This window comes from Pristiophorus japonicus, unplaced genomic scaffold, assembly GCF_044704955.1.
Source record: "Pristiophorus japonicus isolate sPriJap1 unplaced genomic scaffold, sPriJap1.hap1 HAP1_SCAFFOLD_233, whole genome shotgun sequence".
In the NCBI taxonomy this organism is placed as follows: Eukaryota; Metazoa; Chordata; class Chondrichthyes; family Pristiophoridae; genus Pristiophorus; species Pristiophorus japonicus.
Window position 1 is genome coordinate 937118 of NW_027252047.1, and position 10062 is coordinate 947179.

The window sequence follows — 10062 nt, forward strand, 5'->3', positions numbered from 1 at the left end:
TAAAATGAATGTGCCTGTAGAAAGTTAGATGAGCGATTATTTTATCAGCCACCTAATAGTGGGAAGGATAAAGAGGTGTAAATTTAGGTAAAATGCAGAAAGATTCAAGATCTGAAATGATAATGTGGGACTTCAACGTAAACTGGGAAAATAACCATGCAAAGGGAAAATGCAGGGGAGGATTTCCTGAAATCTGTATTAGAACTTTCTCCATCAGTATGTTTCCAGCACGATGGGGAAGAAAGCAGTTCTGGATCTCGGAAATGGATTAAGTAGAGCATGTTTCTGTGGAGGAGCATTGAGGAAACAGTGATCACAATATCATTAGGTTTAGAGTAGTTATGGAAAAGGAGAAGGTATAATCACGTGTGAAAATACCCAACTGTAGGAGGACTAATTTCCTGAGTTGAAAGGGATCCGGCCCAGGTAGATTGAAACCAAAGATTTCTCGGTAAAACAGTAAATGCACATTGGGAGTCTTTCAAAAAGGAGATAGATCGGGTAACGACTAGACACGTTCTCATGCAGGGTGCAGAAATAGCATGATAGCTAGCTACAGCTCGGTGGATGAATGAAGATCAACTAAAACACAAAAACGGAAGCTTGTGATAAACTTCAGGCTCATATTTGAGTAGAGAACCAAGCAGAATACAGAATGTACAGAGAAGGACTATCAAAGGAGGAGGAAGTAGAATCAGCAGAAAAACAGGATATTCGCCCATAGTACTTATCTGAGGAAGGACACACTTGCCTTGGAGGTGATGCAACAGAGGTTCAACAGATTGATTCCTGGGATGAGAGGGCTGTCCTATGTTGAGAGATTGTGTAGAATATGCCAATTCTCTCTTGGGTTTCGAAGAATCGGTGGTGATCTCGTTGAAGCGGACAATATTCTGAAGGGGATTGACAGGGGAGATGTTGAGAAGCCTGGCTAGCTCAGTCGGTGGAGCATGAGACTCTTAATCTCAGGATCGTGGGTTTGAGCCCCATGTTCGTCGATTACAGTTCCTTAAAATGTATGTTGCTTTCACAGGAAAACATCATTAATGAACACATTATCTTCTTTTGCACAATGAAAGAAATACGAACTGAGGGAGAGTTGATAATTTAATCATCTGTTCTGTGCTCTGCAGAAGAACACAAGAACCAGGAGCAGGAGTCGGCCATTTGGCCCTTCGAGCCTGCCTTCTTTTGCACTGAAACAAATTATAACCGTGAGTTTAAATTAGCAGTGCGAGATATTTACAGGGCACCTTTCAATGCTTCACAAACCCATTCCTTTCGCTGCAGCCACCCGGGATCGTTTCCCGGTATGGGAAGTATATTTGATATCACCGTTTGCAATTGAAGTGGAGTAATTTTATTACGTCAGATGGATGTCCCAAAGCACTTCAGAGTGGTGTCAAAACAAATGAGTTTGCGAATTAAAACCCTGAATGTCAGGAGTGGGATTTGAACCCACGCCTCCAGAGGAGACTGCGATCTGAACGCAGCGCCTTAGACCGCTCGGCCATCCTGACTGTTTGATGCTTCAGTTACAAGTTATTACTAAGGAAAGTTTTGGACAGGGCACTTGTTCAGTGTTGCTGGAAGTCCCAGTGATCGGGATATCCTCTCCCCCGGGGTTTTCCTGAGCCTGTGATCGGTGCACGGGGAGGTTTGGCCCGGGTTGGAGGTAGCTTATATCCCAGGGATGAACAATAACACTCTGAGCTCTGGAACTGGGGAAGAGCGAATAATTAATGAGCTGTTTGTGGGTTTCAAATGCAACTTAGATCTGATGTATAAACCGATAGTGCTGTTTCACAGAATGAAAGAAATACGAACAAGGACAATCGAAATTTCAATAACTGAACTTTAATAATGAGTGAAACTTTAACCCTTGATGAAGTTTTATCCCCGATCTGATTTTACACATTCTGTATTTGAGTAGATTAGTTTTCAAATGTTCATTGCTCATGCGACAATGTACCCTGGACTGCTTTTGTTCAATTTTATTGCAGACAAGTTTTTGCTTCACAAATAATGTTTCCGCCCAGGCTCGCAACAGAGACCTTTCGCGTGTGAGGCAAACAAGATAACCGCTACACTACGGAAACTGCTGCTTAGCTCAGTGCCCAGAGAGAAGTGTTCAGCAACAAGCTGAAATGCTCAATCCCTCTCTCTGCAAAAAGTTCCTTTCACAAACATTTCTCTGACCGGAACTGCACCAAACAACAATGTTCTCCTTTCAAAGTCATTAAACTCCCCAATTTCCACATCTGCAATGTTAAGGACAAGGACTGAAAGCGCTTTGCGATCAAAAAATTGCCGGAAACCCCTGTGGCTAATGACAGGACTTTTGATGGTTGATTTCCGTACACACCTTGTGTTATGTATTTAATCCTTGGCCACCTGTATCACACCACCACCAGAGGGCCTACCTGTTGGAGTCCCAAGGGTTCCCAGCATCCATTGGTATATATAAGCACGCTGGAATCTTATTAAAGGAGCTAATGTCACACTTACTCATTGTTCACAGTACTCAGTTTCATTATTTATTATGAGCCTATCAATTGGCGACGAGACAATGAACAACCACGCGAAAATGCAAGTAACAGTTGGTATAACTTGATAACAGCACAGCTGGCAATGATTGCGGAATATATTGGTGCAGCCAAAACGAACAATGACAACCTGGAACTGCACGGCACCGAATCCTCAGGGAAAAACAATTAAAGGCTTTGTTCCTGAATGGGCTACGATCCACCAACCTTGCAATTAATAGCTGAACGCACTAATCCATTGCACCACAGAGACTGATAGATGCACATATTGCAAGACATCCCTGTGATATCTTCACATAGCACAGCACACACAGCTTCCCAACATGCAGGCTGCTCTTTCGGAACTCTCCCGAAAGAGCCTGTTCTGTTTCACGATTGACTGTACAGTTGCAGCACACAATACGTCCACATCCACAGTGTGGCGCTACAAGCATTACATGCTGACAGACATTACAATCCCAAACCAGAGTGTCAGTCAGTTAAAGCTTCAGATTGCTCTGACCGGGATGGAACTTGTTCACTCTCAGTTGTACTTTTCCCAAATAAAGGGTGGGACATTCATTGTGGATGCGTGGAAGCAGTCTGGTCCCGCACACTGCAGACACTTCCATGTCACCACCAACCAGCTCTCCCACAACCGGTGTGTTCTACCTTCCAGCCTTCCGGTGCCTTGTCTGTGACGAAGTATTCTGATTGTCCCGAAGCCGGTATCCTTTGTCATCAATAGAGTTTTAAGTTGTTTCGGTAATTTTTACCAGCTGGACAGTCGAGGCACAAATTGTAGAGTGGAACACTTGCGTGGACCCCGGTTTTCTAGTGGTTGATTTTCCTGATTGGGTCCGTCGGTCGCGGTGGTCCGGTTGATGCCTGTTACCAAGTCAGTTGGTATTGATGTTCCACTGATTGGTTTTTTGAAGTTCTTTTCTCTGATGTCGTGATGTCTCTTCATGTGTTTTCTTGCCGTGTGCTCTCGATCTTGATCTTGTTGTTCCAAAGTAATGGTCAGACAAATAGGTTGCTCTTGGTACGATAGGCCCCCAGTTATACTCTGAGAGGCTGCTTAATCTTCGTGCCAAATCTAACGTTTCTTTTGTTTAAGTTTTGCTACCCATTGATTTAAGTGGTCTTCTTTGTATAAGTTTTGGCGGACTAGCTAACTGAGACTTGATTAAATGTTTTAATCTGGTGTTGATAGACTTTGGGATGGTGATACTCCTTATTTATGAACTGATGAACTCTTGTCCATTGTAATAGCACTGCTTTGGCTTCAGGAAGTCTGGGCTGAGCCAAATATTTCTATACATGTTGAAAAGCTGTTGGAATATGTATGTGATATTAGGGTACTGTGGGTGGGGTGGATAATGTTTCTTCCGTGGTTGATTGTTTAAATGCTAATGTTTTCTGGGAGCCTGACTATGGTTAAACAGCTCCCCCGGACAAACTGATTAGCTACAATATCCAAACTCTAAATCCCACCACTCTGTCACTGCAGCTTTTCCCCACAGGCCCAAACATGTCTTTTAAAATCCCAAACTTGATTAAGAATTGTAGATTTCTTCCATATGCTTTTTAGAATCCCAAACTTTATGTTTACTCGTCCCAAATCGAATTTCCTTTTCAGTGAGTCCAAACACTGGGGGGTTTCCACGAATTTTGGAATCTACATAGGCAGTCCCTCGGAATCGAGGAAGACTTGCTTCCACTCCGAAAATGAGTTCTTTGGTGGCTGAACAGTCCAATACAGCGCCACAGACCCTATCACAGGTGGGACAGATAGTCGTTGAGGGAAGGGATGGGTGGGACAGGTTTGCCGAACGCTCTTTCTGCTGTCTACACTTGATTTCTGCATGCACTCGGCGATGAGGCTCGAGGTGCTCAGCGCCCTCTCGGATGCACTTCCTCCACTTCGGGTGGTCTTGGGTCAGGGACTCCTGAGTGTCAGTGGGGATGTTGCACTTTATCAGGGAGGCTTTGATTGTGTCCTTGTAGAGTTTCTGCTGCCCACCTTTGGCGTGTTTGCCATGACGGAGCTCCGAGTAGAGCACTTGCTTTGGGAGTCTCTTGTCTGGCATGCGGACAATGTGGCCTGCCCAGCGGAGCTGATCGAGTGTGGTCAGTGCTTCAAAGCTGGGGATGTTAGCCTGAATAATGTCGTTGATGTTGGTGCGCCTGATCTCCCAGGGGATTTGTTGCATCTTGCGGAGACATCGTTGGTGATATTTCTTCAGCAACTTGAGGTGTCTACTGTACATGGTCCATGTCTCTGAGCCTGACAGGAGGGCAGGTATTACTACAGCCCTGTAGACTATGAGCTTGGTGGCAGTTTTGAGGGCCTGGTCTTCAAACACTCTTTTCCTCAAGCGGCCGAAGGCTGCACTTGCGCATGGAGGCCGTGTTGAATCTCGTCGTCGATGCCTGCTCTTGTTGATAGGAGGCTCCAGAGATATGGGAAGTGGTCCATGGTGTCCAGGGCCGCGCCGTGGATCTTGATGACTGGAGGGTAGTGCTGTGCGGTGAGGACAGGCTGGTGGAGGACCTTTGTCTTACGGATGTTTAAAGTAAGGCCCATGCTTTCATACGCCTCAGTAAATACGTCGACGATGTCCTGGAGTTCAGCCTCTGTATGTGCGCGGACGCAGGCCTTGGTGAGGCCACACCTGGAATATTGTGTACAGTTTTGGTCTCCTAATCTGAGGAAGAACGTTCTTGCTATTGAGGGAGTGCAGCGAAGGTTCACCAGACTGATTCCCGGGAGGGCAGGACTGACATGTAAAGAAAGACTGGATCAACTAGACTTATATTCACTGGAATTTAGAAGAATGAGAGGGGATTACATGGAAACATAAAATTCTGACGGGATTGGACAGGTTAGATGCAGGAAGTATGTTCCCGATGTTGGGGAAGTCCAGAACCAGGGGTCACAGTCTAAGTAAAAGGGGTAAGCCATTTAGGACCGAGATGAGGAGAAACTTCTTCACTCAGAGAATTCTGAACCTGTGGAATTCTCTACCACATAAAGTTGTTGAGGCCAGTTCGTTAGATATATTCAAAAGGGAGTTAAATGTGGCAATTACGGCTAAAGGTATCAAAGGTATGGAGAGAAAGCAGGAAAGGAGTACTGAGGTGCATGATCAACCATGATCATATTGAATGGTGGTGCAGGCTCGAAGGGCCGAATGGCCTAATCGTGCACCTGTTTTCTATGTTTCTATGTTCCTATGTTTCTATGCAAAGCACAGAAAAAAATGGTTGGAGTATCGACTCTGCCTCAGTTAGCATTTCTTTCATTGTTCAAAAGAAGGTGACAGATTAATTAATGATGCAATCCCGTGAAACCAACACAAAAGTTGAACAAGAAAACATGCGGTGACTGGCAGGTGAGCGCTGCTTCTGACACCCGGTGGGAATGGGCGGGGATTTTAAAGCCCCTTTCATTGTGAAACCTTCAGATAGTCAAACATTTCCGATGTGCTGTATCGACCTCGTGGCGCAACGGTAGCGCGTCTGACCCCAGATCACATCGAGGTCACTGTTCTTCAGGGTAATTCGGGAATTAATATTTTCTTTGCTGTTCGGCAATAACCAGATCCTTGCTCCAAGGTCTGTCTCACTGTTTCCCAGGTGTCAGACAGAGATACGCCTGCTGCCCTCATTTATTTCATGTGGCAGGACACAAAAGTTCAAAATCAAACTGCAGATGGCCACATACAGCATTAAATAGTCAGGATGGCCGAGCGGTCTCAGGTGCTGTGGTCAGTTTGTAGTTTTTTTTCTGGAAGCGTGGGTTCAAATCCCACTTCTTCATTCTCGTCATTGAGCAAAACTCATTGTTTGACACCACGACCAACTCCTTAAAAGTGGGATTCAGCAGTTCACCTGCTCACTTCACATTTCTGTCTGACCAGGTGCTGAAAGTGGAGATGATTCCGCAGTATAACGGTTAACACGTTTGCCTCACACGCGAAAGCTCACCGGGTGGGAATATTTTCTGGAACTTTCTCCTCGTGCTCAGGGGCGAGTTTGTTCTCCTGTGAAAGGTCATAAGATCATAAACATGTAAGGATTAGTGGCCGGCGTAGGCCATTCAGCCCCTCTAGTCTGGTCCACCATTCAAGAAGATCCTGGCAGTTCCTCGACAGCAAGTTTAAACATCTGGGGCGGAGCCAACAGGCACCTGGCTGTAATCAACGACAAAAATATGTATTTTGCAGAAGCCCAGCAAACTCAGTCAGGAGATCATGAGATTCTAAAACGAGCCCCACGTTGGGTGATTATTTTTCATAGAATTATATAATCAGAAGTTTACAGCACGGAAGGAGGCCATTTCGGCCCATTGTGACCGTGCTGGCCAATAACAGGCTCTCCAGCCTAATCCCACTTTCCAGCTCTCGGTCCATAACCCTGCAGGTTACGGCACTTCAGGTGCACATCCAAGCACTTTTTAAATGTGGTGAGCGGTTCTGCCTCTACCAGCCTTTCAAGCAGTGAGTTCCAGACCCCCACAACCCTCTGCATGAAGAATTTTCCCCTCAAATCCCCCCTACACCTTCTACCAAGACTTTAAATTTATGCCCCATGGTTGTTGACCCCTCTGCTAAGGGAAATGGGCCCATTCTGTCCACTATATCAAGGCCCCTCATAATTGTATACACTTCAATGATGCCTCCCATCAGCCCACTTTGTTCCAAGAAAAACAACCCCAGCCAATCCAATCTGTCCTCATAGCTTAGATTCTCCACTCCCGATAACATCCTCGAAATCTCCTCTGTAAGTCTCCAGTGCAATCACAGTCTTCTTCCTGTAAAGTGGTGACGAGAACTGCACGCAGTACTCCAGCTTGTGGCCAAACCAGTGTTTTATATTCAAGCATAACCCTCCTGCTCTCTTATTCTAGGCCTCGACTAATAAAGGCCAGCATTCTGCATGTCTTCTTAACCAGCTAATCCACCTTGCCTGCTACCTTAAGGGATCTGTGGACATGCACTCCCAGGTCGCTTTGTTCCTCTACAATTCTCAATGTCCTCCCATTTAATGTTTAATCTCTTTCTATTGTGTCTGTAAGCACTCAAGTAATGACTCCATGAGGCAAGGTATTGTACTTGAACTGTGGTGACCTTAGTCCATTTATTGCAGTTCCTGAGTGAGGGTACAGTATGGTGAGCTCCGTTTTATACCTGTGTACCGGTGACCCCGAGGTCTCCACCACTTGCACCCTCTGGTGGTACAGGCATAGTGTATACAGTGTGAAGGTACATCCAGTAGTCTTATGTAACTGTACATTGAGTGTACAGGGAGTATACTTATATTATACAGACGCAACATCACTCTCCCCTTAGTCTTGTGCCACTGGCCTTTTCATTGTGTGCTCTGGCCCGAGACTTGAGTGCCCAAAGCTCTTGCACCTTGTCAATGCTTTGGCTTGGTTCTCTCCCTGTGGACCCCCAAGTCCTTATTACCACGACATTGGGAAATGGTCAGCATTGGATGGTTGGAGGTTGCAGTGGGGGTTCTGTGGGTTTTGGGTGTGATCCATGTGTGTCCATGGCTACATACATCCATTCCCCCGCCCCATACATAGACCCTGTGTGTGGCTCAACATCTGCATGTGCAGACCTGCACAGAGAGAAAGAACAAAAAAACATCGGATTAATTACATCACTGTTTGGGTTCTACAGTAGTGGAACAAGTACATTTTACAGGTAAGGTACATACGTGGTGTCACAGTCTTGCCCCTGGGTTGTGTAGGTGCAGGTGGGTGAGGACACTAGTTCCAGAGTAACCAGACTGTGTCCAGGTTGTCTGATGGCGGCGCTGTGTCCCCTGCCAGCTGGGTGGGCTCAGATCGCTCACCAGGCTGAGTCTCAGAGCCTTTGCCGTTGCCTCGTGGTCGGCAGAGCCACAGGAGTGTGTGGCCTCCCTGTCCACCTTTGAAGGCTGCGGTGTCTCCCTGCTGCTCTTCAGCGATAGTGGGATCCTGGTCATCCCAGGTCCTGTTGGGAGGTCAGGAGGGTGCTATCCGCTCGCTCCCAGTACTGGCCCTGGTGGCCAGAGAGGTAGAGCCGAACGGGGGCAGGGTACCGGTAGTGGTGCCTTTGACGTCCGCTGATCACTGGCCCTGCAGCTGGTATGCTCCCTCTGTGTGTGGCCACACTCCCTGGGGTATCACATTGGTCCCGGAGGGGCAGGCTACATGGTCGCGGAACCTGGGTGCTGACGGGAGGTTGCCCTTGGTTTTGTCGGCAGACATGTAAATCGCACGTCATCACTTCGTTTACTCTCACAATACATTGGTTCTGATCGCAAGTGCCCGACTTATCATGATTAGTTACATTTACCAACTTGAAATTGTCAGTTACATCTTTTAATTATGTATCACCATCATCGCTGTATAAACATAGAAACATAGAAACATAGAAAATAGGTGCAGGAGTAGGCCATTCGGCCCTTCTAGCCTGCAACGCCATTCAATGAGTTCATGGCTGAACATGCAAATTCAGTACCCCCTTCCTGCTTTTTCGCCATACCCCTTGAACCCCCTAGTAGTAAGGACTTCATCTTCTCCCTTTTGAAGATATTTAGTGAATTGGCCTCAACTACTTTCTGTGGTAGAGAATTCCACAGGTTCACCACTCTCTGGGTGAAGAAGTATCTCCTCATCTCAGTCCTAAATGGCTTACCCCTTATCATTAGACTGTGACCCCTGATTCTGGACTTCCCCAACATTGGGAACATTCTTCCTGCATCCAACTTGTCAAAACCCATCAGAATTTTAAACGTTTCTATGAGGTCCCCTCTCATTCTTCTGAACTCCAGTGAATACAAGCCCAGTTGATCCAGTCTTTCTTGATAGGTCAGTCCCACCATCCCGGGAATCAGTCTGGTGAACCTTCGCTGCACTCCCTCAATAGCAAGAATGTCCTTCGTCAAGTTAGGAGACCAAAACTGTACACAATACTCCAGGTGTGGCCTCACCAAGGACCTGTACAACTCGAGCAACACCTCCCTGCCCCTGTACTCAAATACCCTCGCTCTGAAGGCCAACATGCCATTTGCTTTCTTAACCGCCTGCTGTACCTGCATGCCAACCTTCAATGACTGATGTAACATGACACCCAGGTCTCGTTGCACCGCCCCTTTTCCTAATCTGTCACCATTCAGATAATAGTCTGTCTCTCTGTTTTTACCACCAAAGTGGATAACCTCACATTTATCCACATTATACTTCATCTGCCATGCATTTGCCCACTCAAGAGTGGAACTGTCCCTTTAATTGTGATGGGTTGCCGGTCTCCTTTTAGAGGGTCTTGCAAACTTTACCACAATCCGGTTCGCCGCTCGGCATCACGTGTTGCTCCCTTTTGGTCTGGCTGCCGCCATCTTGACTTCAGGCGCTTCACCTCGTGGTTTGGACGCCATCTTCTTTCTCTCCATGGGGTAGGCTGCGGTGATCCTTTTCTCCCCAGGTTCTGCCACGGAAGCCGGGAAGTTACCTTCTGCGTGAACTTTCTTCTCTGAA

At 46.6% G+C, this 10062-nt stretch overlaps 1 non-coding gene across 1 annotated transcript; it reads right to left on the minus strand.

The window, feature by feature from the left end:
- Nucleotides 1-1437: 1437 nt before the first annotated feature.
- trnal-cag (transfer RNA leucine (anticodon CAG)) lies at nt 1438-1520 on the minus strand. The gene has a single exon. It is a non-coding gene; the product is annotated as a tRNA-Leu (tRNA).
- Between the last annotated feature and the right edge of the window lie 8542 nt (nt 1521-10062).